Below are 27434 nucleotides of genomic sequence, written 5' to 3'. Positions count from 1 at the left end.
TAGATAAACAAGTCTCTAATAAAACATGTAATCTTTGTTGAAATAATTTTGAAAGATCATACTCAAAGCTCAGTGCCTTAAGCAGTTGACACAGTGCTCCAGTGGAGAATCATTCTGAGGTTTGCTCTGTTTGATCTCATCGCCTCTACATCTGAAATTGTCTATAAAAGTGGTCCCCAACTGTTTTGGCACCAGGGGTCAGTTTCCTGGAAGACAATTTTTCCATGAAAGACAATTTTTCCATGAACCAGGGTGGGGGTGGAGTGGTTTCAGGATACTGTGTACTTTATTTCTATTATTATGACATCAGCGCCACCTCAGAGCATCAGGCATCACATCCCTGAGGTGGGGACTCCTGGTCTATACAACTGAAAACAAAAATTAAGTGGTTGGCAGTTTCTGTTGCAGTTTGGGTTTTTATTTTATTTTAGTCACATTTTGGCTGGCTGGGTCTTCGCTGTGGCACGGGCTTTCTCTAGTTGTGGTCAGCGGGGGCTACTCTCTAGCTGCGGCGCGCAGGTTTCTCAAAGCAGTGGCTTCTTTTGTTATGGAACGCAGGCTCTAGAGTAGTTGTGGAGCACCAGCTTAGGTGTTGCCCTGTGGCATGCGGGATCTCCCTGGATCAGAGACTGAGACTGTGGCTCCTGCACTGGCAGGGAATTCTTTACCACTGAACCACCAGGGAAGCCCTTGTTTAGCAATTTATTCGATTGTTTTCATTAGGCAATATATCTGAATGGTTTAAGATTCAAAAGGTTCAATGATGAACACTCTACTACTGACCCTAGCCACCCATTTCCACTCTCAGAGGCCACTAATGCTATAAGGTTTGTGTGAATTCCTTTAAGGATATCTACATATATTTTGCATATGTAAGCAAATAGGCTTATTTAGCTATTTTCCTCTTTTAAAAATACCACTGGTAAACTATCATATACACAGTTCTACCCCTTGCATTTTTCATATACATATCTTGGACACTGTTTTCATCAAATGCTTTTTCATGCTTTGTTAATGGTATTTTTGATTTCTCTCTTCCCTTGTCTCCAACACTCCATCAACTGCCAAGTTATATTGATTGTACATTGTTTTTCCTACAGTCTGTCCATTCCCAGTGCCAATTTGTTTAGACTTTCACCTTTCTGCCTGGATTAACACAATAGCCTCCACTATTTGCCCAGACTTTAGCCCTTCCTTTAGTTCATGCTATTCTGTTCAACTAATATTCTTTTTTTAATACTCAAAGGACAGAAAGAAAAAAATAATATTTGTATTTCATTTTTAAATAATTACAATGCTCTGCACAACCTTTCAGGCATTGGAATCAGGTTGGAAACAATACCATAACCCTTATTTCCCACTTCACATTGATTTTCACAAGAAACAGTGTTAAAAGAACAAAAATCACATAACTGTAAAAATATGTCATCCAAAGGAATGTGGTGCAATCTAACATGGAAAGGACGCTACCTTAAGCTAGTAGTTTGCGTGGACTCAAACAGTTATTGCTCTGAGAAAAATCTAGAATATCTGTAGCATCCTGCTTGATGAGCTTCTTGACGAGGGTGAAAGAGGAGAGTGAAAAAGCTGGCTTGAAATACCTTAGTATTAAAAAGTACTAAGATCAAGACGTCCGGTTCCATCACTTCTTGGCAAATAGAAGGGGGGAAAGTAGAAGCAGTCACAGATTTTATTTTCTTGGAAAATCACTGCAGATGGTGACCTCAGCCATGGAGAGAACACTGTGACAAACCTAGACAGCATATTAAAAAGCACAGACATCACTTTACCAACAAAGGTCAGTCATATAGTCAAAGCTATGGTTTTTCCAGTAGTCATATATGAATGTGAGAGTTGGACTATAAGGAAGGCTGAGTGCCAAAGCATTGATGCTTTTGAATTGTGGTGCTAGAGAAGACTCTTGAGAGTCCCTTGGACAGCAATGAGATCAAACCAGTCAATCCTAAAAGAAGTCAACCCTTATTGGAAGGACTGACACTGAAGCTCCAATATTTTGGCCACCTGATGCGAAGAGCCAATTCATTGCAAAAGACCCTGATGCTATCATTGAAGACTGAAGGCAAAGGAAGAAGGGGGTGGCAGAGAATGAGGTGGTTAGATAGCATTACTGACTCAATGAACATGAATTTGAGCAAACTCTGGGAGATACTGGAGGACAGAACAGTCTGGTATTCCACAGTCCATGAGGTAACAGAGAATTGGACACAACTTGGCAATTGAACAACAAGAACAAACTCTGATTAAGTAATTTCTCAGCTTAATAGTCATCACAATTTTTTTGGTGCCTGCAGAATGTGACTCTATGATCCCTCCTTTTTTTCTTACTCTCCCCACTTCCTTCATGCTTTGAACACTTAAGTCATCCTGAAGAGTCTGATAACCCTAGAGCAGCTCTTGTGATTTCTCACGGAAGTATTTTCTATTCTGTTACTTTACCTTGAGGTGTATGACTTTGACACCAAAACCAAATCCTCCCTGCCCCTAGGTTAGCTCAGATACTAATTCTTCTATGAAGTTCTCTTGACCCTCACTATAAGTCTGGGGTGCAAAATTTAAGGACATACTCACTCTCAGGGTGGGGCAAGTGTTAAACCATTCTAAATCCCCAAAGAGCTTGCTTCATACATGTCTAGTGGGCTTTCTCTTCCTACCTGTAAAGTAGTTATTGATAACAGAGTTTATATTCTCCCCAGTGTTCAAAGTTCCTTGAGTATAGAACCAAGCCTGATCCATGTTGATCCCTGGTGCCATGCCCAGAGCCTCATACACAGATGTATATTCATTAGAACTCGAGGTTGGAGTGTCTACCCATTAAAAAATCTACTCAAAGTGCTTTAAGCCAAAAAAAAAAAAGAAGGAAAAAAGGGAATTGATTAGAAGGATGGATACTCAAGAACTTACAGATCTCCAGGACAGAGACCCTGTGGGTTCTAGGAAGAGAACCAGAGATAAGAGCATGCTGGTGACCCCAGGAAGTACTATCTCATACTGGCTTCTCTGCTTGTGTCTGCCCCACTTTTCTCTCACTACTGTTTGTTTCCAGTTCATTCGGTGGAAAATGCCCTCTGTCTCCGGGGCTTCCCAGGTGGCGCTAGTGGTAAAGAACCTGCCTGCCAATGCAGGAGATGCCAGTTCATCTGTGAGAGTGTGTGGCAACCCACTCCAGTATTCTTGCCTGGAGAATCCCATGGACAGAGGAGCCTGGTGGGCTACAATCCATGGATCACAAAGAGTCGGATACAACTGAAGCAACTTAGCATGCACAAGGGGCCCCTGTCTCCAGTTCCCAACCTTAATATCAAGAAGAGAGAGAAAGAGAGAAGGGATGGGGGAAAAAGAGCAGGGGAGAGAGAGAGATCACAACATCAGTGTCAATAGCTTCACGAAGGGATGTGATTAGTCTAGCTTTAGTCTGGTACCTGCTTCTGGGCTAATCACCAGTGGCCAGAAGGCACGATAGGAAGCCTGCCGCCTCGAGGGCCTCAGTGGCGTTCATGGGCTTTTCATCTGTAACTCCGTCCCTTGTGACCAGCGTGCTTCCAGTCTCTGTGTCTCTTAGGCAAACGGGCTAAATTTCTAAAGTTGGCACAGCATGGGTCAGATGATTTTATGCCTGCCTTGCTCACTAATGTGGGGTGGGGCAGGTGTTTCTGAAGTGCAGTCCTGACTTCTGGGGACCACTCTGTAAATAGCAGCAGTTTCCAGAGAAGGGGGAAATCTGTTGAGCTCGTCCAAGCCAAAGTCGCACTCAAAGGTGACTGTTACAAGATATTTGTGGAATAAATAAATGAGTAAAGAATCCCTTGAAAAAGAGCAACTGTCCGAAGCTACTAGGTAAGTCTTAGGGAGTTATTGGATAACTCACTCACTCGTCACTCTCAAAATCTAATCAGTCTCCAAGACCTGATTAAGCTTTCTTCCCTGTCTCTCAAATCCTCCCCTCCCTCCTATTTCGCTGCGCCTCCACACACAAATTTTCGCTCAAAGCCTGATTGCTCCACCTCAGCCTCCTTGCCTTCATTCCACGTTGCTGGCTGCGCCCACAGTAACCTTCCCACTACACATGAATTCCCTGTTGCCACTCAGTCTGCCTGAAACCAAACACAGCCTCTTTCCATCTAAATTGGCTATCCCTTTAGAGGACTGTGGAGAAGGAAATGGCAACCCACTCCAGTATTCACGCCTGGAAAATCCCATGGATCGAGGAGCCTGGTGGGCTACAATCCACAGGGTCACAAAGAGTCGGACACGACTGAGTGACTTCTGTGTGTGTGTGTGTTTAGAGGACTATCAATAACACCACCCTCTTTCCATCATTTAATTTTTTTGGCGTATGAAGTGTGGTAGTATCCCAGCTTGAGCTGTTTAATTATCCCAATAGTCACATATCCCTGACTAATGCATCTTTATCTCACTCATCTAAAATGCTACCTAAATTTGTGTATAAACATATTCATTTTAAACTCTTTTGTTCCATATATCTATTTTTCTTAAGCTTCAAATGGTTTTAATTATTATTTTCATGTACATTAAAATTTTTTTTTAATTTTGGCTCTGCTGGGTCTTCATTTTCTCTAGTCGTGGAGAGCAGGGGTGACTCTTGAGTTGCCGTATGAGGGCTTCTCACTTTGGTGGCTTTTCCTGTTGTGGCTCCTGGGCTCTAGAGTACAGGCTCAACAGTTGTGACACACAGGCACGTGGATCTTTCTGGAGCAGGGACTGAACCTTATGCTCTTCATTGGCAGGGAGATTCTTTACCCTAGAGCCACTATGGAAGCCCTCCATCATTTAATTCTTAAAACTTTGGGATAAGTTCTGACCTTTGCCCTCCTAGTCCTTCAATATCTTATCAGTTATCAAGCAGTGTTGAATTTTCCTTAATTTCCCTCACTGATCTTTTTATTTTCATTTTTTTTTTTTTTAGCCATCTCCAATGGAATTCTGGCCTGTTCAGCTTATCTTTCATGGACTGATATTAAGAGAATAAGGAGAAGATATTTGGTTGGGGATCTGGGAATGCCTGAATCCTGCCTTGGCCAGGCACCTCCTCTTTGTGAGGTCCTGGGGAGGACATATATGTACAGGGAACAATAACACAACCAGGCAAAAGAGAACTTACTTTATTATTAGCTGTGTGAGTGAGTGAGTGTGAAAGTCCCTCAACTGTGTCCAACTCTTTGAGAACCCATGGACAGTATAGTCCTTGGAATTCTCCAGGCCAGAATTGGGTATCCAGAGTTGGTAGCTGTTCCCTTCTCCAGGGGATCTTCCCAACCCAGGGATCAAACCCAGGTCTCCTGCATTCTTTACCAGCTGAGCCACAAGGGAATCCCATTGGCTGGGTATTTGGCCTTAAATCACAATACGGAAGTCAAGAAAGACAGGCGGGACCCTGGTCATCTCTGTCTATTCTCCTCTGTCAATACTCAAATTTGAGTCTTAGAATCTTACTGCCTAGTGGGACAAAAAGCCACTCTCAACAGAGAAAATGAGGAGAAAGACAAATCCGAAGTCTCTTGGCTCAAAGGCTTGGGCTGTCCCAAGCCTTCATAACTGGGCCTGCTAGGCTTGTAGAAGAGGAAAAGAAAGGATGCTGGCTGGGGTGCTTCCGAATACAGAAGTCATGTCTGACTCTTTGCAACCCCATGGACTGTAGCCTGCCAGGCTCCTCTGTCCATGGGGATTCTCCAGACAAGAATACTGAAGTGAGTTGCCATGCCCTCTTCCAGGGGATCTTCCCAACCCAGGGATCGAACCTAGGTTTCCCACATTGCAGGAGGATTGTTTAGGATCTGAGCCACCAGGCAAGTCCATGAATACTGGAGTGGGCAGCGTATCCCTTCTTCAGGGGATCTTCCTGACCCAGGAATTGAACTGGGGTCTCCTGCATTGCAAGCAGATTCTTTACCAGCTGAGCTAGTAGGGCAAGGGTAGCCCTTGTTACCACTGAGGATGTGTTGAAGATGGGAGACTGCATCCACTCATGCTGAACCTTTAACCTTTTAACGACTCTACGCCTGGAAAACATAACTTAGTCCATATTCTCCAATTTTAGCAAGGTTTTCTTCTTTTATGGGGGTGGGGTAGGGTGGGATGAAAATTCTTGCTCAACTCCCCGACATCACGCTAAAGAGGGTGAAGAAGGGGAGAGTCTTGAGTGCCCTCTAGGGACCAGTGGCTCAACTCATATTTGAATTCTAGAGAACCTACACTGTCTTCCCAGGTGGCACAGTGGTAAAGAATCCATCTGCTGGTGTAAGAGATGTAGGTTTGATCCCTGGATCAGGAAGAACCCCATGGAGAAGGAAATGGCAACCCACTCCAGTATTCTTGCCTGGGAACTCCCATGGACAGGGGAGCCTGGTGGGCTGCAGTCTATGGGATCGCAGAGTTAGGCACGACTGAGCATGCATGTACAAGTCTACACTATTGTGATCTTGTTAGTGCTTTGCGCAAAACTGTCTAAAGCTATCTGTTGTCTTTTGAGTTAAGAATCAGTTCTTAAGGCAGCTATTAGGACCCTCTATGGTCTCAACCTACCTTTTTTTTTTTTTTTTGTCGTTAGAATGATGGTGGCTCAGTGGTAAAGAATCTGCCTGCCAATGCAGGGGCCTTCCCAAGTGGCACTAGTGGTAAAGAATTTACCTACCAATGCAGGAGACGTAAGAGACATGGGTTCAATCCCTGGGGCAGGAAGATCCCCTGGAGGAAGGCATGGCAATCCATTCCAATGTTCTTGCCCGGAGAATCCCAGGGACAGCAGAGTCTGGCAGGCTACAGTCCCCAGGGTCCCGAAGAGTTGGACACTACTGAAGCGACTGAGCACCTGAGCACAGGATTATGGCATACAGGGCAAGAATAGAAAATAACACAAACATAATCACCCAATGAAGAGGTTAGCTGGATCTAATCAAGAAGGGAGAGAACTTGGGTGGTTACTAGATGTTTTTAGGAATCATAACCTAATCAATAGGTCCAGAAAAACTAAGTAAAGCATCTTGGGAATCTAATTAGTGTGGTAGGGTCTGAAAATACCCTGTTGACCTAGCATCACATAGAAGGGACTTGGCGTGTTCACAGTGGTGGCAGAAGAATCTCATCTCTCTGACACGTCTTGGTTAAAAAGCAACCTCAGGCTGCTGAGACAGGACTTCCCATTCTCCAGCAAAGGTAAGTCCAGGAGGCTTGAGGAAGTAACCTGAATGTGCTCCGGATGGTAAATGTTGTTTAATCCTAAGACAGTTCAGAATTAAATATGAGAACGATGAAATACACCAAATCCACAGTATTCATATTTTCACGTTAACTTTAGTAGTATTCTATGTAATTTGGCATTTCGAATGTTTGTAGGATTTAGATAATGTATTAATTTGAGAATATGACAAATGAGCCTTGTGATTCCATTATAAGATACATAATTAAATAACTGATTTTAGACTCATACTAGAGATTTTAATGGTGTGCAAATAATACTGAAAGATAATCTGACGTTCTTTATATTTACAAGTTTATTAGATTTATAAGAGTATTCAATTAATAACTATTTGCTAGATATCTGATTATCGAACAAGCAACTTGAACTATTTGCCTTGGTTTTCTCACCTATGAGTATAATAATAATACCAGTTTGTTGCATGAGAATGAACGAATTCATACAAGAGCTTGTGATACTGTTTGACTTTTAATGAATCCTCAGAGAAGTTAGTTATTCTTGTTATTAAGTATATGAAAAGTGAAAGTGTTAATCATTCAGTCATGTCCAACTCTTTGCGACCCCATGGACAGTAGCCTGCCAAGCTCCTCTGTCCATGGAATTCTCCAGGCAATACTGTATCGGTTGCCATCCCCTTCTCCAGAGGATCTTCTTGACCCAGGGATCGAACCTGGGTCTCCTGCATTGGCAGGCATGTTCTTTACTGTCTGAACCATCACGGAAGCCCAATTAAGTATATGAGAAGGGTTCTTTTTTTTGGTTAAATCATGCATTTAATTATTTAAATAGTATTTAATGTAGTATTTAAAAGGCAAAGTGAGGGACTTCCCTGGTGGTCCAGTGGTTAAGACTCCATGCTCCCAATGCAGGGGGCATGCATGGGTTTGATCCCTGGTTGGGGAATTAAGAGCCTGAGTGCCATGGGCATGGCAGAAAAAAAAAGCAAGTCATTATATTATGTATGTAAATGATGTTTAAAATGTTTAGGGGATTTTATTAATAATGTTGTAAATGAGTGAGTGAAGTTGCTCAGTTGTGTCCAACTCTTTGCAACCCCATGGACTGTACCCCATGGACTGTACCCCACTAGGCTCCTCCGTCCATGGGATTCTCCAGGCAAGAATACTGGAGTGGGTTGCCATTTTCTTCTCTAGGGGATTTTCCTGACCCAGGGATCGAACCCAGGTCTCCTGCACTGCAGGCAGATGCTTTAACCTCTGAGCTACCAGGGAAGCCCTGGTGTAAGTGAAGGAGTTATCAAAGGGAGCTTAGCGTATTTAGCTGAGTTGAAGGAGCATTAATCAGCCTCCTCTCAAGGACAAGGTCCATGTTTCCCACTATAACCCCAGCACTAAGGCAATTGGTACCTAACAGGTGCCCAATAAATATGTGTTAAACTGAACTGAGAAGTTGTGTAAAAAAGATTTTAAGATGTTATAACCCATTTGTTGTTGTTTAGTCTTTAAGTTTGCGTCTGACTCTTTTGTGAGGCTCCTCCACCCATGGGATTCTCCAAGCAAGAATTCTGGAGTGGGTTGCCATTTCCTACACTAGGAGATCTTCCTAACCCAGGGATCAAACCCATGTCTCTTGCACTGGCAAGTGGATTCTTTACCGCTGAGCCACCAGAGAAGCCCGTTACAACCCATAGACACTGTGAATTGAGACAAGGACCACAAGAGGAGGAGGAGCTTTGAGGGAGGATAAAGAGGGCAGGCTTTTTCCCTTTAACCAGAGAAGTCCCTCACCTTGCTTTTTAAATACTATAATTAAATGCATGATCTAACAAAAAAAAAAAACCCTCCTCATATATACCTCCTCAAAAAAACCCTCTTAATAATAACAATAACTAAGCATTCATTAAAAGTCAAACAGTATTGCAAGCTCTTGTATGAATTTGTTCATTCCCAAGACGCCTAAACGTATGGCGTCTGTAAGACATGAGCTCAGTTTGAAGTCTCACACAGGGCAGACGCCCAGGGAAAGAGTTTGGAACGGGAGATACATATTTCAGGGGATCATCAGCAGAGCTTGGGTTCAGTGAGAGGAGGGCCCTTGAAAATGATTGTTAAAATTCCCTAGATATATAAACAGATGAGATTAGTGAATTAAACTTAAAGGTGTAAAGAAAGACTGGTTTTAAAAGCTGTTACCTTAATATAGCAAATATTAATAAAAAAAAAATAATGGGACTTCCCTGGGGGTCCAATGGTTGGGACTCTGTGCTTCCACTGCAGGGGATGTGGGTTTGAGCCCTGGTCAGGGAACATGCTGAGCCCACATGCTGTGCAGCATGGTCAAAATGGTCAAAAAATAAGTAACAATAAATAGTCTTTTCCATCCCCTCTCTCAAAAATCACCTTATGAATATAAAAGAACTCATCTTGACATATCTAAGCTTGTTACACTGTTCCCTTACACAAGTCCCTCGTCTTGGCACTCCTTGAATATCCTTCCTAACTTTTTTGGGGTGTACCCAGGGATAGTGACATGTGCTCACGAACACTCATTCATCATTATCATCACAGTAGCCACCACCTATCATATCTGTATTTTGTACTGGGACTTCCCAGGTGATTCAGCAGTAAAGAATCTGCCTGCAATGCAGGAGACTCGGGTCTGATCCCTGTGTCAGGAAGATCCCCTGGAGAAGGAAATGGCAACCCACTCCAGTATTCTTGCCTGGGAAATCCCAGGGACAGAGGAACCTGGTGGGTTACAGTCCATGGGGGTCACAAAAGGATAGAACACGATTTAGTGACTAAAGAATATTTTGTACTAAGCAACTGACATAATTAGTGGTAATTGGAAAGAGGTAATAATACCCAGCACTTACTATGTGCTTCCTGGGCACCAGGCACTGTCCTGAGTCCTTTGTGAGTATTATCTCCTCACCTCCATGTCATGGGTGAAGAAAACGAAGTTTAAACTGTTAAGCCACTTGCCAAAGTCTTACAGGTAGGAAGTGGTATGTCCAGGCTTTGAACTGGGAATTTGACTCCAGCACTCATGCTGACTGCGGCCAGCACTCTCTAGTAATGCAGACCCTTCTTGGGCCAGCCCTTGAAGTTCCCAAAGAGGCAAAACTCCTTGAAGTTGCTTCCATAGTGCCAAGGTCCCATCCATCCTTGTAGGGCTGGAGTTGTGCACATTCCTAACTAGAGATGGGGCAGCTGCTACTGCTCTTGGAGCTCCACGCAGTTTATCAGTGGGTCCTGAAGAGTCCCCTGTGAAAACAGTTGCTCTGGCTCATCTCTCTTTGTTTCTACCTCCCCCTAGTTCTCACATAGCTTCATTTTGATTACCATTTGTATCCCTACTCACTTGGTACTTAGCACACAGTACAATTTTTTATAGGTAATGAGTCAATCAAATGAGCATTCCAACTTTGTTGGTATCTAGTTCCTTCTTTAAGAACCAACTTTGTTGGTATCTCAGTTCAGTTCAGTCACTTAGTTGTGTCCATCTCTTTGCGACCCCATGGACTGCAGCATGCCAGGCCTCCCTGTCTATCACCAACTCTCAGAGCCTACTCAAACTCATGTCCATTGTGTCAGTGATGCCATCCAACCATCTCATCCTCCGTCATCCCCTTCTCCTGCCTTCAATCTTTTCCAGCATCAGGGTCTTTTCAAATGAGTCAGTGCTTCACATTAGGTGGCCAAAGTATTAGACTTTCAGCTTCAGCATCAGTCCTTCCAATGAAAATTCAGGACTGATTTCCTTTAGAATGGACTGGTTTGATGTCCATGCAATCCAAGGGACTCTCAGGAGTCTTCTCCAACACCACGGTCCAAAAGCATCAGTTCTTCAGTGTTCAGCTTTCTTTGTAGTCCAACTCTCACATCCATACATGACTACTGGAAAAACCATAGCTTTGACTAGATGGACCTTTGTTGGTAAAGTAATGTCTCTGCTTTTTAATATGCTGTCTAGGTTGGTCACAGCTTTTCTTCCAAGGAGCAAGTGTCTTCTAATTTCATGGCTGCAGTCACCATCTGCAGTGGTTTTGAAGCCCCCCAAAATAAAGTATCCCACTGTTTTCATTGTCTCCCCATCCATTTGCCATGAAGTGATGGGACTGGATGCCATGTCTTAGTTTTCTGAATGTTGAGCTTTAAGTCAACTTTTTTACTCTCCTCTTTCATCAAGAGGCTCTTTAGCTCTTCTTCAATTTCTGCTGTAAGTGTGGTGTCATCTGCATATCTGAGGTTTTTTGTATTTCTCCCAGCAATCTTGATTCCAGCTTGTGCTTCATCCAGCCCGGCATTTTGCATGATGTACTCTGCATATAAATTAAATAAGCAGGGTGACAATATAGAGCCTTGACGTACTGCTTTCCTAATCTTGAACTATTCTGTTGTTCCATGTCCAGTTCTAACTGTTGCTTCTTGTCCTGCCTACCGATTTTTCAGAAGGCAGGTCAGGTGGTCTGGTATTCCCATATCTTAAAGAATTTTCCACAGTTTGTTGTGATCCACACAGTCAAAGGTTTTGTTGTAGTCAATAAAGAAAATCTTCTTTAATCTCTTACAGTAGATTTTTCCATATTTTTTCTGAGACTGATTCTAGAATCTCAGGTTCTGTTGAGCCTTTTGGTCAGAGCAATTGGAGTTCCCAGGCTCACTTGTTTTGGAAAGTTCAATGGCCTTCTGTACCCACAGGTTCCTCATGTGTGGATTCAACCAATGGTAGATCAAAAATACTCGGAAAAAAAAAATACTTGGAGAAAAATTGCAGAAAATTCCAAAAAGCAAAACTTGAATTTGTTATGCACTGGCAACTATTTACATCACATTTACATTGTATTTACAATTATTTACATAGCATTTACATTTTATTAGGTATTATAAGTAATTTAGAGATGATTTAAAGTATATGAGGATGGGAAGATGTGAGTGGGTTCTATGCAAATACTAGCATGTATGCCATTTTATATAAGGGACTTGAATAGCTTGGGATTTTGTTATCTGTTAGAGTCCTAAAACTACAACTCCTCTGATACTGAGAGCCACAGGCCAACTGTAATTTGTATTATTTTTCTATTTTTCTGAGTTGGGTAGATACAGATCTTTCATCATGTTTATTGAAGATCTATTGGGACTTCCTTGGTTGTCAAGTGGTTAAGACTCCATGCCATCAATGTAGGGAGCACGGGTTTGATCCTTAGTTGGGGAACTAAGATCCTGCATACCCTATAAACAAAATCCCTACCCTCATGCAACTTCTGAATTGTGGAAGATACATGGTTGGAGAAGTACTGTATAGAAAGTATAATTCAGTGCTTTCAAACTTTTTTGCAACTGTAAGCCAAGAAGAAATGTATTTTATAGCATGATCTAGCACAAACATACACACATATGTACATACATTTATACACCTGAAATGAGTTTCATAGAATAAGAGTCTGACTGGGTTTGATGTCCTCTGATATTTTCTATTTCTTTTATGGAATGTTGTTCATGACTCACTAAGTTAATTTTGGTGGCTCTCAATCTACAGTCTGAAAAAAGCTGGTAATGGTTACGATGGCTTTCAGACCTGGCTCCATCTTTTACTCTCTGGGTTTGAGCAAGCAATCTCTTACTAATCTTGCTTCTTCATCACCAAAATGAGATAATAATAATACTGGTATCTACCTCATAGACTCCACTTGAGAAGTAAGAAAGGAGGTAATGTGTATAAGGAATGTAAAATAAGGCTCAGTAAACATAGGTGTTAAATACCAGGTGTGATGATGGAAGGAGGAAAGGAGGGAATGTTTCCTGGAGGAGACCTTAAAGAGGTACTAGGAATTATTCAGGGGCACTTTTAAGCAGATACATAGAAGAGAGAGCAGCTCTGTGCAGAGAGCAGTCCTTGCAATGTTGAGAGACAGGAGAACTTCCTCTGTCCTATAACCAGAGAGCTTCCCAGTTTGGTTGTAGTCTGAGGGAGAAGTCTGTGGCAGATGAGGTTAGAGGTGGCAGCTCAGGGTCACATCCTTGTCATGGCGAAGAGGCAAACCACTCCAGTATTCTTGCTGGGAACCCATGAACAGTATGAAAAGGCAAAAAGGTATGATACCGGAAGATAACCCCCAGGTCCCAGGATGTCCAGTATGCTACTGAGAAGGGCAATTACTAATAGCTCCAGAAAGAATGGAGCGGCTAGGCTAAAGCAGAAACTAAGGGCCCTGAGGGCACCTCAAAGAGTTTTAAACTTTAACTTATGTGTAATGGGATCTTATTAAGCCTGTTAAGTAGAGAAATGACATGATTTACTTTTTTGAAATACCATTCAAACTGGAGGGTGGAGAATGGATTGGAGAAGGCAATTCCTGCAACAGGGAGACCATGAAGGATCTACTGCAGTATCTTGATGAGAGATGCGAGTCACCTGGACCAAGGAAAAAATGAGATGGAACAACTGTTTCTAAAGATCTAACTGGATAATGGCATTTGAGGGAGAAAGGAGTAATGGATCTTTCCTAGGTTTCTGGCTTGAACACCTAGGTGGTAGGTGGTGACACTCACTCTATTAGAAATGCTGGATAAAAAAGACATTTCGTTTTTAGTTACCGTTGCATTTTGAGATTAATGGAATCTTGCTGAAAATTAAAAGTATCCGGATTTTGTGAAACTGTTTCCTGATACCCTTTGGGATGTTTATTAAGTCCCTAAAACAACTGGTTCTTAAACTATGGTGCTTGACAACCATGTGTATTTACGGGTGGGGGAGGAATGGAGAGGGGTGTTAGAAGTGTGGGTTCCTGGGCTAAGAAGCTAAGATTCTGGAGAAACCATTTGGACCCCAGAATTTAAATAATTAGCCTGAATGACCCCGATGCAGGTAGTCTCCAGACCACAATTTAAAAAACAAAGAACACTCTCCGGTGTCCCTAACATTAGTTTTTCTACTCTTGAGCTCTCTCTACTTGCTTGGGGGGGTCCCTATTGCTTCTGACTGCCTCCACTCATCGATTATGTTGCTAACAGTGCGGACTTCCTTTATCCTAACAAGTAAATACATCTTCAGGGCGCCCAGAAAAATATTTGGCAACGAACAGGCCCTCTAGAAATGTTTGCCAAACGAATGAATGGGCGAAAACATTTATAGATTGCTTGGTACAAAAACTTTAGCTTTTAAATAGTTCGGCAGGGTTTGAATAGAGAAGCAAAGGTCATTCCAAAGGCAGGGTGAGGATGCGACGGGCAAGGCAGCGGGGAGGAAAAGGCGGGGGAAGCCCCATGCCGGTGATCGAGGCACACTCGGGAGGTCCTAATTCCCGGGACTCGGGGGGCGAAAAATGTGACTATTTACGGATTAGCAACCATCTTGGGTTGCCTGCCTTACTTTCCCCGGGCGTCCACATTTGACTTTACTACTGTTGCCTCTGCGATTCCGGCCCGATCCAAAACTCTGAAGGGAAATGTGAACGCAGGGAGACTCGGGGGGCTGCGGAGGCCCGAGCCCAAGCCCCCTCCGGGATGCCCCGCCGAAGTAGCGCCGACCTCCCCATCATGGCGGCGGCCGGGCGGGGAAGCCGAGCCCGTGCGTCGCGTGCGTGCCTCCTCTCCCTCCCCTCCCCCTCCTCGGCGGCGGCGGCGGCTTAGGCGGCAGCGCTCGCCATTGCCGCTGGTGGCAGGAGGCTGCGAGGAGCCGGCGCGGTCGCAGTCTCCACGGCGCAGGCCCACGGTAGCGCAGCCGCTCTGAGGTGAGTGCCCTACCGCGCAATCTCCAGCTATTTCAGCCCCGGCGCAGCCGCAACACGCCGCCCGCCCGCCGGCCGGCCGGCCCGCCCCGCAGCCAGCACCCTGCCGCCCCCGGCTCCAGGCCTGGGCCCCCGCCGGATTCGGCCCGCCTCGGGCGGGGGGCCCCGGCCCGGCCCAGTCAAACCGCCACCCCGAGGATGCGCAGGCCGCACTAGGCCCCAGGCGTCCTGGCGGGCTCGGGAGGGAGGCGCTGCCCTCCCGAGAGCCCCAGGGTTCCGGCCTGCCCTGCCGCTTAAGGCTCTCGGGGCCGCGGCCTCGTCTCCGTCGTGGAACCCGGGGCCCCGGCCCTGCCTTCCCGTGGGTTCGGGAGCTGGTGGCCCGGGAGAGCGCGCTGGCCTGGGAGTGGGAGGTGGGCGGGCTGCGCGGGACCGGAGCGGCGGCTCCCAGCTTGCCTCCTCGGCCCTTCCCGGCTCTGGTCCGCGGGCGGCGCGGCGCGGCGCGGCGCGGCGGGCTGGGCCGGGGCGCGGGAGCCGCTGTCTCCTGCGGGAGAGGAGGCTGGCTCTTCGGGCAACCTCCGAAGCTTCCCTCCCGCCGGGGTGGCGTGGGCTTGTTACCCAGGTAGACTGGGGGACGCTGGAATATGGCGCTTTGCCCACCTTCTTGCAAGTTAGGAGGCGGCAGCGGCGGCAGTTCAAGGAGGAGGGCGCGGAGTCCTTTTGTACGCAGAAATAAGGAGCGACATTGTGTTTTCTTCCCTAGCTAAGATGCTGCGGGTGGAGGGGCCTGGGTTCTTTCTGTGCTTGGGGTGTTGGTCCCCAGGGGGAGGGATAGGGGGAGTGGCGCGACCCGGGAAGGGACCAAACCTATGACACTGGGAAGACAGGAGCTCTGGATGGCCTTGTGCATGGGTATTATCCCGCAACCCCAGCCTTTCGGGGAACTCAAGGGTTTGCCCTTGCATGTTAGCCACTTAACTGGGCCATGATGTCCACCTCCTCTCTCACCTGTTGTGCCATTGCTGTTGGTTCTAAACTTTCGACGGTCCATCTGACTGTGCCCATCAAAACTTGAAGTTGTTAAAAAATTGTAATATTTTTAAGGCTTCAAATGATAACTGGTCTAGCCAGTTGTCCAGCGGTTGCCTGGTCTCCATCCCTTTTTAAGCATTAGATTAGAATATATTAATTGCTTGTTTTAGAGCTGATGTCAGTTGTGCTTAACTCTTTCTGTGGTCAGAGTAAAATTCACATTTTCTTAAGTGTGTAGAAACAGGGTATTGGAAACTCTTACCGTGAAAGGTAGTGTGAGTGAGACTGTCAGCTTGGACAGTGCTCTGCAAGAGAATGGGTATGCACATCTCACACCTTTTGTTGCAGGATATCATCTGCTGTCACAGTGATCCTTTCCCCATTTCACCTTCCCCCAGTTTAAAAAAAAAATTCCTTTTCCTTTGGCCTTGAACAGTAAGTTACTGGATTGTTCCTCACTCAAGGGAGGTGGGGACGAGGGCTGGGAGATGCTAGGATTTTTTTCTTCCCATAAGTTAGTAGTAGCCTGACTCCCTAGAATTGTGTTTGAAAGTTCTTGATGTGTTATTTCATAGTGAAAATGTGACTAACCCTTATCTGTGCATCCAAGTGAGATTTCCATATTTTATGAGCGCTGAAGCAAACATGCAGTTATCAAATGTAATGTAGTATATTTAACCTTAACTTGGGTCCAAAACTGCATGCCGAATTTTTTTGCAGGACCTTTTTTCCCCCTTCGGCAGGAGTTAGATGTGCCTTTCAACGGGGTCCATCAAGATAAGAATTACTGTTTACTCTCTTTTGGTTCATCGTTATTTGAAATCCTTTGATTTCAGTGCACGCTTTCCTCCTCCCCCCATCTCAGACTCAGCATACATGAAGAAAAGGATTTTTTGCTTGGAAGTTGTAATCATATTCTCATTTAGGGAGAAAGAAGATTTCTTATTCCCAAGCCAGGAGTTTTCTTAACCATGTTTTAAGCAAATTCAGCTCCTGGATTTAGGGAAATATCTCTAAGTGTAGGAGATAATGAGGGCCCTTGTCTAGATGTAGAGGGAATTAAAGGAGAAGGAATTTCAGGTTTCCCTCCCAATTCTTGTGTATTCCAATGGAACCCAAAATTGTAGGTTTTTTTTTTTAAATTAAATCGCAATTAATGTATCCATCTCTAATTTTGTTAGGTAGCTGAAGACCAAATTCCTAGGATATGAGTTTGCATTGCATCATAGGTTCAAGCAGACTTTCTTCAAGAAGTATTTTATGTGAAATGATAGGAAGTGGGTGACTTTTAAGGGAAATTAAGCTCCTTGTAGTCTGGGGTTAAATTTTTTATACCTCTTTCCTTATATGTAATAAGGCATTCAATCAGTGTTAGTTGGGGAATGATGATAATATGAGGAGCATAATGATTGAAATTAAATTTTTTTCCACAAGTATTTGAACAGGCATGTTGGTTTCTTGAAGGACTAAACTGTCAGCCTTTAGAAGCACACCCCCCAGTCTCTGGAGAACCGGAAGTTATTGCATACATTCAGCTTCTGTCAGATATCTTTAGGCAAGCTCAGTCCTTCATGTTGCAGTGGGCTCTTTCATCCACTCAGTGCCCCTTTGTAAAGGTGGAGGGTAGAGGGGGAGCTCTTTGGGTTGTTGAGTCACAGAAGTGTCTAATCTCAAGAGTTTCCGCGTACTCTCTGTAGGGCTGTAATTAATCCAAGAAATTCGATATTTGAATTTAGATGTTTATATGTGACCAAGTGTGATGTTTATTAATATGTTTGTGTGTGTGTGTATATATATATATAGTATTTGGAAAATCATTCTTACCGAAGAATACCAATCTTTGGTTTTATACAAAGCATTTCAGAAAATGCTTTATACTGAAGTACATTTTCTCTGTGCTCTTTCTTATTTTCCTTGAGAGCTGAAGCCAGTGTTTTCAGCCTGAGCTTACCCAGATATAATTTTTCATGAATACTTAGTAAAACAGCAATGGAAAAGAAACCCACTTGTTAAGTTTATTTTAGAAACATTTTATTTAGACCAAGTCCAATCAGTATTTTTTTAGGCTCTGGATACATGTTAACTTTTGAGCATTATGTATCATATAGTTTCTTCCTTATTAACTCCCTGGTGGATTATCTACTTTCTTGGCTTTTCAGGTAGTACTTTTATCTATCAGTATTTTATTAAGGAGGTCAGGCTGGAAGAGAAAGAGTAAAGGAGGTGAAACAAATCAATTTCAGGTGTTTCCGGACGATTATAACCACATTGAGCTACTGGAAACTTTTAATCCTGGAGCAACAAGAATGCTTTGTCTGAAGTTATTTTGATGTAATATGGAGAAAACTTAAACAATGAACAGAATTTATGATTGCTAAGTGGATTATATATACCTTGGAGTATATATACGGGCTTCCCTGGTAGCTCAGAGGTTAAAGCGTCTGCCTGCAATGTGGGAGACCTGGGTTCAATCCCTGGGTTGGGAGGATCCCCTGGAGAAGGAAATGGCAACCCACTCCAGTATTCTTGCCTGGAGAATCCCATGGACGGAGGAGCCTGGCGGGCTACAGTCCATGCGGTCCCAAAGAGTCAGACACAACTGAGCGACTTCACTTGGAGTGTATATGTATGTTTTTTTTTTTTTCCCCTGCAGTGTGGTTCATAATTAAGCTAAAATGTTTCAATCCTGCTCAGAGCGGTTTAATTACTGAACCTTCAAAAATGTTTCATCACGTGGTCTTTAGTCCTAAAATGTGAACATTTATATGAACTGAAGAAAAGTCAGAAATACAACTTCATAAAGATATTCTAGTATATTTTTAAAAGACTGCCCCTCCCCCATTAAAAAGGTAAAACAAAACCAGGGGGCATTGAAGGCAGGCTACTACATTGTGATCCTTTGAGGTCAGTCTGTACTTTATCAACAGCAGTCACTTAGAAAATAAACCGACCATAAGGAATCTTCTCCAGAATTCCAACTTGATAACCTTCCTTATCAAACTGTTTCTGAGCCATTAGATAATTTCTGAGGAAGCCATGCCTAGTAAGGGAGGAGTGTGTGTGTGTGTTGGGGGAGAGAGGGTAGGGAGGAGAGGGGAAAAGGTAGATGAAACTGGTAATCTGCTTTTATTCATTGGATGATCACTGAAATTTTGGAGATGTAGTTTTAAAAGAAGCTAAAAGAGCTACTTCTGTATGGGTCATTTTGATGATATACATGATTTGGTGTCTGCTGTTTGCAGTGTATTATTTAGTATATCAGCTTCCCTGGTAGTTCAGACAGTAAACTATATCAGTATAGTATTCACATTTGTTCATGTATGCTGATCTCTGTGGTTACAAATGTGAAAAGTTTGGCTGACAGTTTAAGTGGAAATTTTCATCAGAACTTTTCAGTGGTGCCTGTTGGATAAACTATGCCAAGCCTTTTTCAGAATCATGAAGAATGAACTTTGTGTGCTTAAATGTTAAGACCATTTTTTAAAAGAGATTGTATTTACTGTTGGTAATTGTAAAGTCTTAGCTTTTTAGAACTTGGAGAGTCTGTTTCATTGCTGCCACTGAATGTTAATGTGGTTAGGCTGACAGCTAAATCTACAAAAGACAAGAGGAAATGAAGAAATATCCCCATGAAACATTGCTTAAAAACTAAGCGGTGGACTTGAAGTAGAGAGCTAAGGACTCAGTTCAGTCGCTCAGTCATGTCCGACTCTTAGTGACCCCATGGACTGCAGCATGCCAGGCTTCTGTGTCCATCACCAACTCCTGGAGCCTACTCAAACTCATGTCCATCGCATCGGTTTGCCATCCAACCATCTCATCCTCTGTCTTCCCCTCCTCCTTCCACTTTCAATCTTTCCCAGCATCAGGGTCTTCTAATGAGTCAGCTCTTCACATCAGGTGGCCAAAGTATTGGAGTGTCAGCTTCAGCATCAGTCCTTCCAGTGAATATTCAGGACTGATTTTCTTTAGGATTGACTGGTGGCTAGGGGCTAGGGGACTTAATTTGATTTATGTTCAAAAGAGAATGAGGCATCGTTTCCACTGGGAAATAACCTTAAGTGTGTCCTCACTCTGGAGTTTTGCCATTCATTCACCAGGTAGCATTTAAATATATACTATATTCTGGACATGTTCTAGATGCAAGAGGAACAAATAAATCATGGGCTTTGTCTATAGGGAAGAAAGATAAGGGTTCAACTAACTATAATACAACTTGTTGAGCACTAAAATGAAGAAAGAGTGGTGTGGGATTATAGAAGAAGGGATGGAATTCTGGGGGAAGGGATGAGTGTGATGCAGGGAGATTAAGCGAGGTTAGGGAAGACTTTTCATGTAGTGGGTGTTTTAAGTATTGGCTTAGCCAAAAAGTTGGTTTGGGCTTCTCTATACCATCTTAAAGACCTGAATGAACTTCCTGGCCAACCCATTAGGACTTTGAAGGATGAGTAGCTGCTTTACTGATGAGAAAGAAGAGTCTAGAGGAAGGGCATTGATGGTCTGATTTGAGAAACACCAAGTAGATTTTGCTGTACTTGGGGAAGTACTGGGAAATGAAGCTGGTGAGATTGTGGCCTGATTAGGAAGAACATGGAGTTAAAGATTATAGTTGGTTAATGGATAATGATGATGCCTTTAATAAAGTAAGGAATGTATAGGGAGAACAGAGCTTGAGGAGGAAGGTAAATAGGATATGATGTATGATGCTAGGGAGTATATAATGCTGAATAGGTAAAGTTAGGTACCTAATGATTTGGACTTTAGATCAAGGGAAAATGGGGATGGAGGGGTCTGTTAGGATCTTTGTATTTTGGGCATAATGTGATGTAAAAACTGCCAAAGAGTATAATATCAAGAGTGAGGAAGGAACTGAGGGCAGCCTGGGTAGCATCTATATAAAGGTCAAGTGGAAGAACAGAGGCCTGTAAGGGAAGTTGAAAACCAATGCCTGAAGAGAGAGGGTAAACGGTATAGTGTTGAAGAGGATAGGGATTAAGGGAATTTTAACAGGGTATAGCAACGTGGGGAATCCTGCAGAGCTCCTTGAGGCAAAAACTGGATTTTATCAGAATATGTTTATGTGTATGTATGTATGTATTATTTTGTCATGAATCATGATAATTAAACAGATTTACAGAGTCTTATTGAATATAGAGGTAGAGCCTTAAAACACAAGTTAATATTAATGGATGACGAGTGTTTAGAAATAGGTCTTGCTATTCAGGAGAATTACAGCATTAAAAACTTGGGGAGATGACTTAAATTTTAACAATTAGAGTTTATGTCTTTGAGTATATATAGTGTAGCATTTTTGAGCTTATCATCTCTTAAAACAAATTCCTTTTGAAGGGTTTCAAGGTTTTATATTTATATGATACAGACAGGGGTTTTTAACTTGGGTTTTATAATTCTGGGGTTCATGGATATATTTTGGCTATGAGATTCTGGGTCTTGAAATTGTTTGAAAAATACTGTGTGGGCCTATGTGATTTTTCTGCGAAGAGGGTCCTTTTATAAGATTCTCAAGGGGTTCTTGACACAGAAAAGTTAAGGGCTGTTTTGGCCCTTGGTAATGTAAATGTTGGCTATGTTAGTTGGCTGAAATCAGTTATCCTGACTGGGCTAGATCAAGCAAGGGAAAGAAATTTTGAGTAGGTGTTTGGGGTGAGGAACTTGGGAAGATGGAAGGTACCTTTCGGAGAGAAGAGTAGGAGCGCCAGAAGGAAGGTGGGAGGAATGCCAAAGCAAAGCTTAACCAGCTTTAGAATTTTGTCAAGTCATCTGAATTCCTTGCTTTTTTATATTCCAGAATTTATACTTGTACTGTATATGACTATTCATGCACTCTATACAATAGGCTTTGTGGGAGGATCAAATTACTATTGTTTTAAAGAGAAAGTGAGTTTTGAAAGAAAGCTAAATAGTTCATTAGGTTACAATCAAACTCACTTTTTAAATTTTAATTTTTATTTTACATTGGAGTAGTTGATCTATAACGTTGTGTTAGTCTCAGGCATACAGCAAAGTCAAATTCATTTGTAAGGTTGCTTATATGCACTTTAGAAAACTTCTAAAGTACACATATAAATATATTCTTTACTATCTGAGCCACCAGGGAAGTCCATAGAAAACTTCTACAATGTACACGTATCAATCTGGTGATCTGGGACAAGACATTTATTCTCTGCTTGCTTAATTTTTCTAACTGTGAAATGAAAATACCATTGGCTTGTTTTATAGAGTCTGTATAAAATATGACAATTTAGGAATGTTTTAAGATCTAAGATACAATGGTAACAAATTGCTAGTGTCCATGTTTCTTAAATCATTGATAAAATGCAGAAATTTAAGCAGATTATTTAATAATGTTTCATACTAGAACTTTACTTGACTCCCAAAATATTTAATTCTGAATTTTAGATAATTGATCATTTTTACTTTCTTCTTCTAATCTTTGGATCCTAATTAGATTAGGGGGCAATTTTGTCAGCTAGGCCCTGGATTCTAGTCAGTGATCTCTAACTTTTGTTGTCACCCTTACAAGTAAGTTTTGAGCACGCATTCTGAAAAACATTTATTTATAGATGGTATTCCTGTTATTGTACTAATATATTTATGTGCATTATAAAATATGTAGAAGGTAAACATTTTAAAAGAATCAGGTAAAAATTGACTTGCTAATGATGGTTCAGTAATTTGTGAGCTTGATTTGCTTGTTTTTGTAAATATATTTGCTTATAATTCATGTTTTTTTCTGTAATTAATGCCAGCTGGCAGTTGTATAGGATACCCTGTAAAAATATTGGTAAATGTAAGAATTACATGAGTAAACATGTTGGATAATCTTAAGAAAATTTGTGTTATGCAGCTTGCAGTTGGGCTTGTGTTTGTGGATTGTCTTTGAAAGTGAAAGTCGCTCAAGTTGTGTCCGACTCTTTGTCCCGTAGTCCATGGAATTCTCCAGGTCAGAATACTGGAGTGAGTAGCCTTTCCCTTCTTCAGGGGATCTTCCCAACCCAGGGATCAGACCCAGGTCTCCCACATTGCAGGTGGATTCTTTACCAGCTGAGGCACCAGGGAAGCCCAAGAATACTGGAGTGGGTAGCCTATCCCTTCTCTAGCAGATCTTCCCGACCCAGGAATTGAGCTGGGGTCTCCTGCATTGCAGGTGGATTCTTTACCAACTGAACTATCAGGGAAGCCCTTTGTCTCATTAAACAATTGTTAAATAAAATTTTCAGTAGTAGATCTTTCACATAATCACAAATGAAAGAGTCAGTTTGCTCCATACAAACACCATCATGTGTGTGTTACTCCCTCAGTCGTGTCCAGCTCTCTGCAACCCCATGGACTGTAGCCTGACATGTTCCTCTGTCCATGAAATTCTCCAGGCAAGAATACCAGAGCGGGGTTGCCATTTCCTTCTCCATGGGATCTTCCCGACCCAGGGATTAAACCTGGGTCTCCTGCATTGCAGGCAGGTGCTTTACCATCTGAGCTACCCTTAAGGTCTTTTGACCCTAAACTGAATTTAGAAACTAAATTTGAAGAAATAATTCCAGTATCACCAATTATGTGATTGATTGTTAACATTTTTGTCTTCCTTAATTTTTAATCTATTTTGAAAGTTTCTCTACATTGAAAATGTATAATTTTTGTAGTGAAAATTTTTAGAAAAGAAATGAAGCAGCCAAATCAGTGGTTATCTTTGGTTTATGAGCATATATGCTCATAATGAAAATGCATTCATTTTTATAATTAGAAAAAATAAAAAGTATGATTATGGCCATAATGTAATTACCGCCGTAGGGAGTCGCTAACAGATTTTGGGCGCGCAAGTCAATTATTCTCACTAGGCCTATTTCCCCATTTGAAAAATGAAGAGTACAGAAATGGTAAAGTTTCTTACTAAATAAAAAGTTCCTTCTAAAATTATTTCTGAGTTGTGTTACGATGTGTTAATAAATATATTTTCTTCTTGTAAAATGTGTAAATATGTTCATTGTAGCAAAGAAAAAATTTTAAAATTGTAAATAAACAGTTTACAATTGTTTACATAGATATTTAACAGTGTTTTTAATTATTTGGTTTAGGTATTCTCTAAGTATACATGTATGTTGCATGTGCACTCACACTGCTTGTATGTACTGTATGATAATATGAAATAGGACTCTGTATACTGTCTTGAACCAGAAATGTCTAAGGATGTTTGATTTGTTGATTTTGCCTTGGGACATTCTTAATGGAACAGTTATTAAATCCATTTCAATGAAATATGAAAGACATTGAAAGTTTCTGTCAAAATACACATTTGTCCAGGAATGCTTACTGCCTGTTTCATGCTCTGTATGGTTTTGCTGAGGTAAGGGTAACTTGGAGTAAGAATGGAAGGGCTTGCCTGTGAAAGCTTACTTAATGAAGAATGAAAGGTAAATCCTGGGTTAACCTCAATTTCATTCACATATTAACTTGCTTTTTCTCCACTCTGTCCTCACAGTTCCTGAGCCAGGATTCCTATTTATAGGATAGTTTCTGGTTTGTGTCAATGTTGCTAGTCTTTTGTTTTGTCCTGAGACCTTCTAAATTGTTATATTCCCGTTGAGAATAAGTTGATATTAGTAGCAGCAATCATTTAAAACAGAAGTGTTAAATGCTTATTTTTTCAAAAAAGCGTTATCTGTGGAAGGTTCAAAAGATTTTATGTACGTAAAATACAAATATCTGTGTTTATAAAATGCTGTGTAGTCTAATCCATGCTCTGTCTCAAATAAGTATGTGATGTATATAATTCTAGTTTCATGTAAATAATACTGGCTTTTTCTCACCTTTCTTAAAGATTTTGTGCAGTGGATTCTCTTTAGAAAAGTTAGTAATATAACCCAATTTTCTTGCCTACTCCTGTTAGTTCTGCTTTAGTCTTTCTGGAAGATGGTTTGTTTGTCCTTTGTGTTTATTCCTTAGTTATCACAATTAATACCTAAAGTTGTCTAGTCAGTTTTCATCGAAGTATAGTGTAAAGCCTATGGAAGTATATGCTGGAAGGAAAAAAGTCTGATTTGTTCATTCTTTTCCCTTCTACTTTGAAAATTAGAAACTTCTAGGAGAAAAACTTTATCATTTATACTTGACAATTTAGATGGTTAAATCAGTATCTTTCAGACATAGGAGTAGGTGGACAATCTGGGAATAAGTAAGACTTTTTGCCTCAAACTTTTTTTTTTCTGGTGTTTGTGTCCGAAAGATGTGAGAGTAGCAGCTAATTCTAGCTTGGGAATCCACTGAGATGTGTTGTTTTCATGCCAAAGAGATCCATTTTGTAGCTAGATGAGTGGTATATATCCAGTGTACTTTAAATAGGTAATCTTTGCTGCTGCTACTGCTGCTGCTAAGTCGATTCAGTCGTGTCCGACCCTGTGCGATCCACAGACGGCAGCCCACCAGGCTGTCCCGTCCCTGGGATTCTCCAGGCAAGAACACTCCAGGCAAGAACACTGGAGCGGGTTGCCATTTCCTTCTCCAATGCATGAAAGTGAAAGTGAAGTCGCTCAGTCGTGTCCGACTCTTCGAGACCCCATGGATTGCAGCCTACCAGGCTCCTCCGTCCATGGGATTTTCCAGGCAAGAGAACTGGAGTGGGTTGCCATTGCCTTCTCCCAGGTAATCTTTGGCTAGTATTAATTTAGGGCCTTTGGTAAGGTAGTGGTTCTTATCTTTTAGGCTAGCACAGTTTTGAAATTCTATTTCTTAAAGAATAGTGATTATTTTATGACAATAATTGTTTTCCCTAAAAGATAAAATAATATGCAACTGTTCCATATAAATATGTATGCTCAGATTTGGCCTACCCGCAGAGTGTAAGAACTCTATATCCAGTGGCCTAATTGACATCTCTTGGGTACCTCAGATGCACTTCATCCCAAAATGAGATGCCCTTTTCAAACTTGGCCCTGTTCCATTCTTACTTACCTCAGTGAAGGGTATCACTATTTCATTTATTTTCTCAGAACAGAAACCTGGTCTTTTCATATTGTCAGATCGTGTTTAATTTTCTAAATAAGCTCAAATTGTCCTCTTCATTTCTACCATTACCACTTCCATTTGAGTAGTTTCTTTTCTGGACTGTTGCGATAACCTATAACTTAACTATAAGTTAACCTATAACTTAACCTATAACCTGTAACTTAACATTGCATCCACACTGGCTGAAAACTAGTCCATTCTCCTCATTGCAGATAGAGTTAATCGAACTTTTCCGAATACACAAGTTTGGTCATGTCCCCATTTAGGATGAAGATGGACCTCCTTGCCGGGGCTGTGCCGCCTTTTGAGCTCATGTCATGTCAGACGTGCTGCCCTCCCCATTAGGCCTTCCCATTGCTCTTCCTTCTGCCTGGAAACCTTTTTCCTTTCTTCTCTCTGGTAAAATCTTAAAAATTTTATTCCTTTCCTCAGGGAAGTTTTACACATTTCCCTTATTTTGTACTTTTTCTTCACCATGTATGTCTGTATATGTCATTTTACATTTGTTGGTTTATTACTTGGTATATGTCTGTCCCTCCCACCAGATTGTAAGCTTTATGAAAATAGACATCATGTTGGTGTTCACCACCAAGCACAGTGCCTGACACAACTAATATGTTTTTGAATGCCATGTTTTGTATTTTCATCCTCAGCAGCCCAAGTGTAGGATTTCTAGATTTTTTTTTTCTTTTTCTTTTCTATACCCTATTGTTGAGAAGCAGGAGACTAGATTCTACAGCTTCCCATCACTGATTTGATTGTGTGGGATGCATTTCCAAGTGTGTTGTATATTATATAGTTCTTTGTGAAAGAATTCTCTCTATAGGCTAAGTTTATACCAGGGAAGTAAAACCAGTTTTAATTCAGGCCACTTACTTAGAAAATGACTAAAGAAAAGCTCATCAATTCAAATTGGTTTAACATATTATCTTGGTAGTGCTTGAGGCCTTTTCATGCTTGCTAAATGAATTACTTATTTTTATTATATTGACAGCAGGGTGAAATTATTTCAGGAGCCAGGTAGATAGTATAGGTCTAGTTGAGAGCTGGAAAATTCCAAAATAGAAGGGTTGTGGTAGCTGTAGTAGTCTACCTTGAGTTATTACCTATGGGTTTTTTCCCTCTTGTTACAGTGTAAGTCACTGTGAGCCTTTTTTTTTTTTTTAATGTTGGAGTATAGTCGATTTACAATGCTGTATTCATCTCATGTATAGCAAAGTGGTTTATTTATACATATATCTCTTCTTTTTAAGATTCTTTTCCCATATAGGTTATTACAGAGTATTGAGTACTATTTTATATTCAGTGTGTGTGTATGTCAATCCCAAGCTTTTAATTCATCCTCTCCCCCACCTTTCCCATTTGGTAACCATAATTTTGTTTTCTAAGCCTGTGAGTCTGTTTTGTGAGTGAGTTCAGTTGTGTCATTTTTCAGATTCCACATACAATCAATATCAT

At 41.8% G+C, this 27434-nt stretch overlaps 1 protein-coding gene across 22 annotated transcripts in view; it reads left to right on the top strand.

Annotated features, from left to right (window-relative positions):
- Positions 1–7091: 7091 nt before the first annotated feature.
- Positions 7092–27434, top strand: part of NRF1 (nuclear respiratory factor 1) — a 138509-nt gene continuing 118166 nt past the window's right edge. For 5 of the 22 annotated variants that reach the window (XR_015162156.1, XM_086395695.1, XM_086395687.1 and 2 more), the window contains exon 1: positions 14813–14930. The gene's annotated coding sequence lies outside the window, so the exon portion shown is untranslated. Of the gene's footprint in view, positions 7192–14518; positions 14931–27434 lie in introns of those variants that run through there. The other 17 variants (XR_015162155.1, XM_086395703.1, XM_086395685.1 and 14 more) reach the window with 7 other exon arrangements.

Source organism: Bos grunniens, chromosome 4, assembly GCF_055505025.1.
Source record: "Bos grunniens cultivar Pamir isolate PY7600 chromosome 4, Bosgru_T2T1.0, whole genome shotgun sequence".
NCBI classification, from domain to species: domain Eukaryota; kingdom Metazoa; phylum Chordata; class Mammalia; order Artiodactyla; family Bovidae; genus Bos; species Bos grunniens.
The sequence above is the reverse complement of the archived record's forward strand: the minus strand, read 5'-3'. Positions and strand labels throughout refer to the sequence as shown.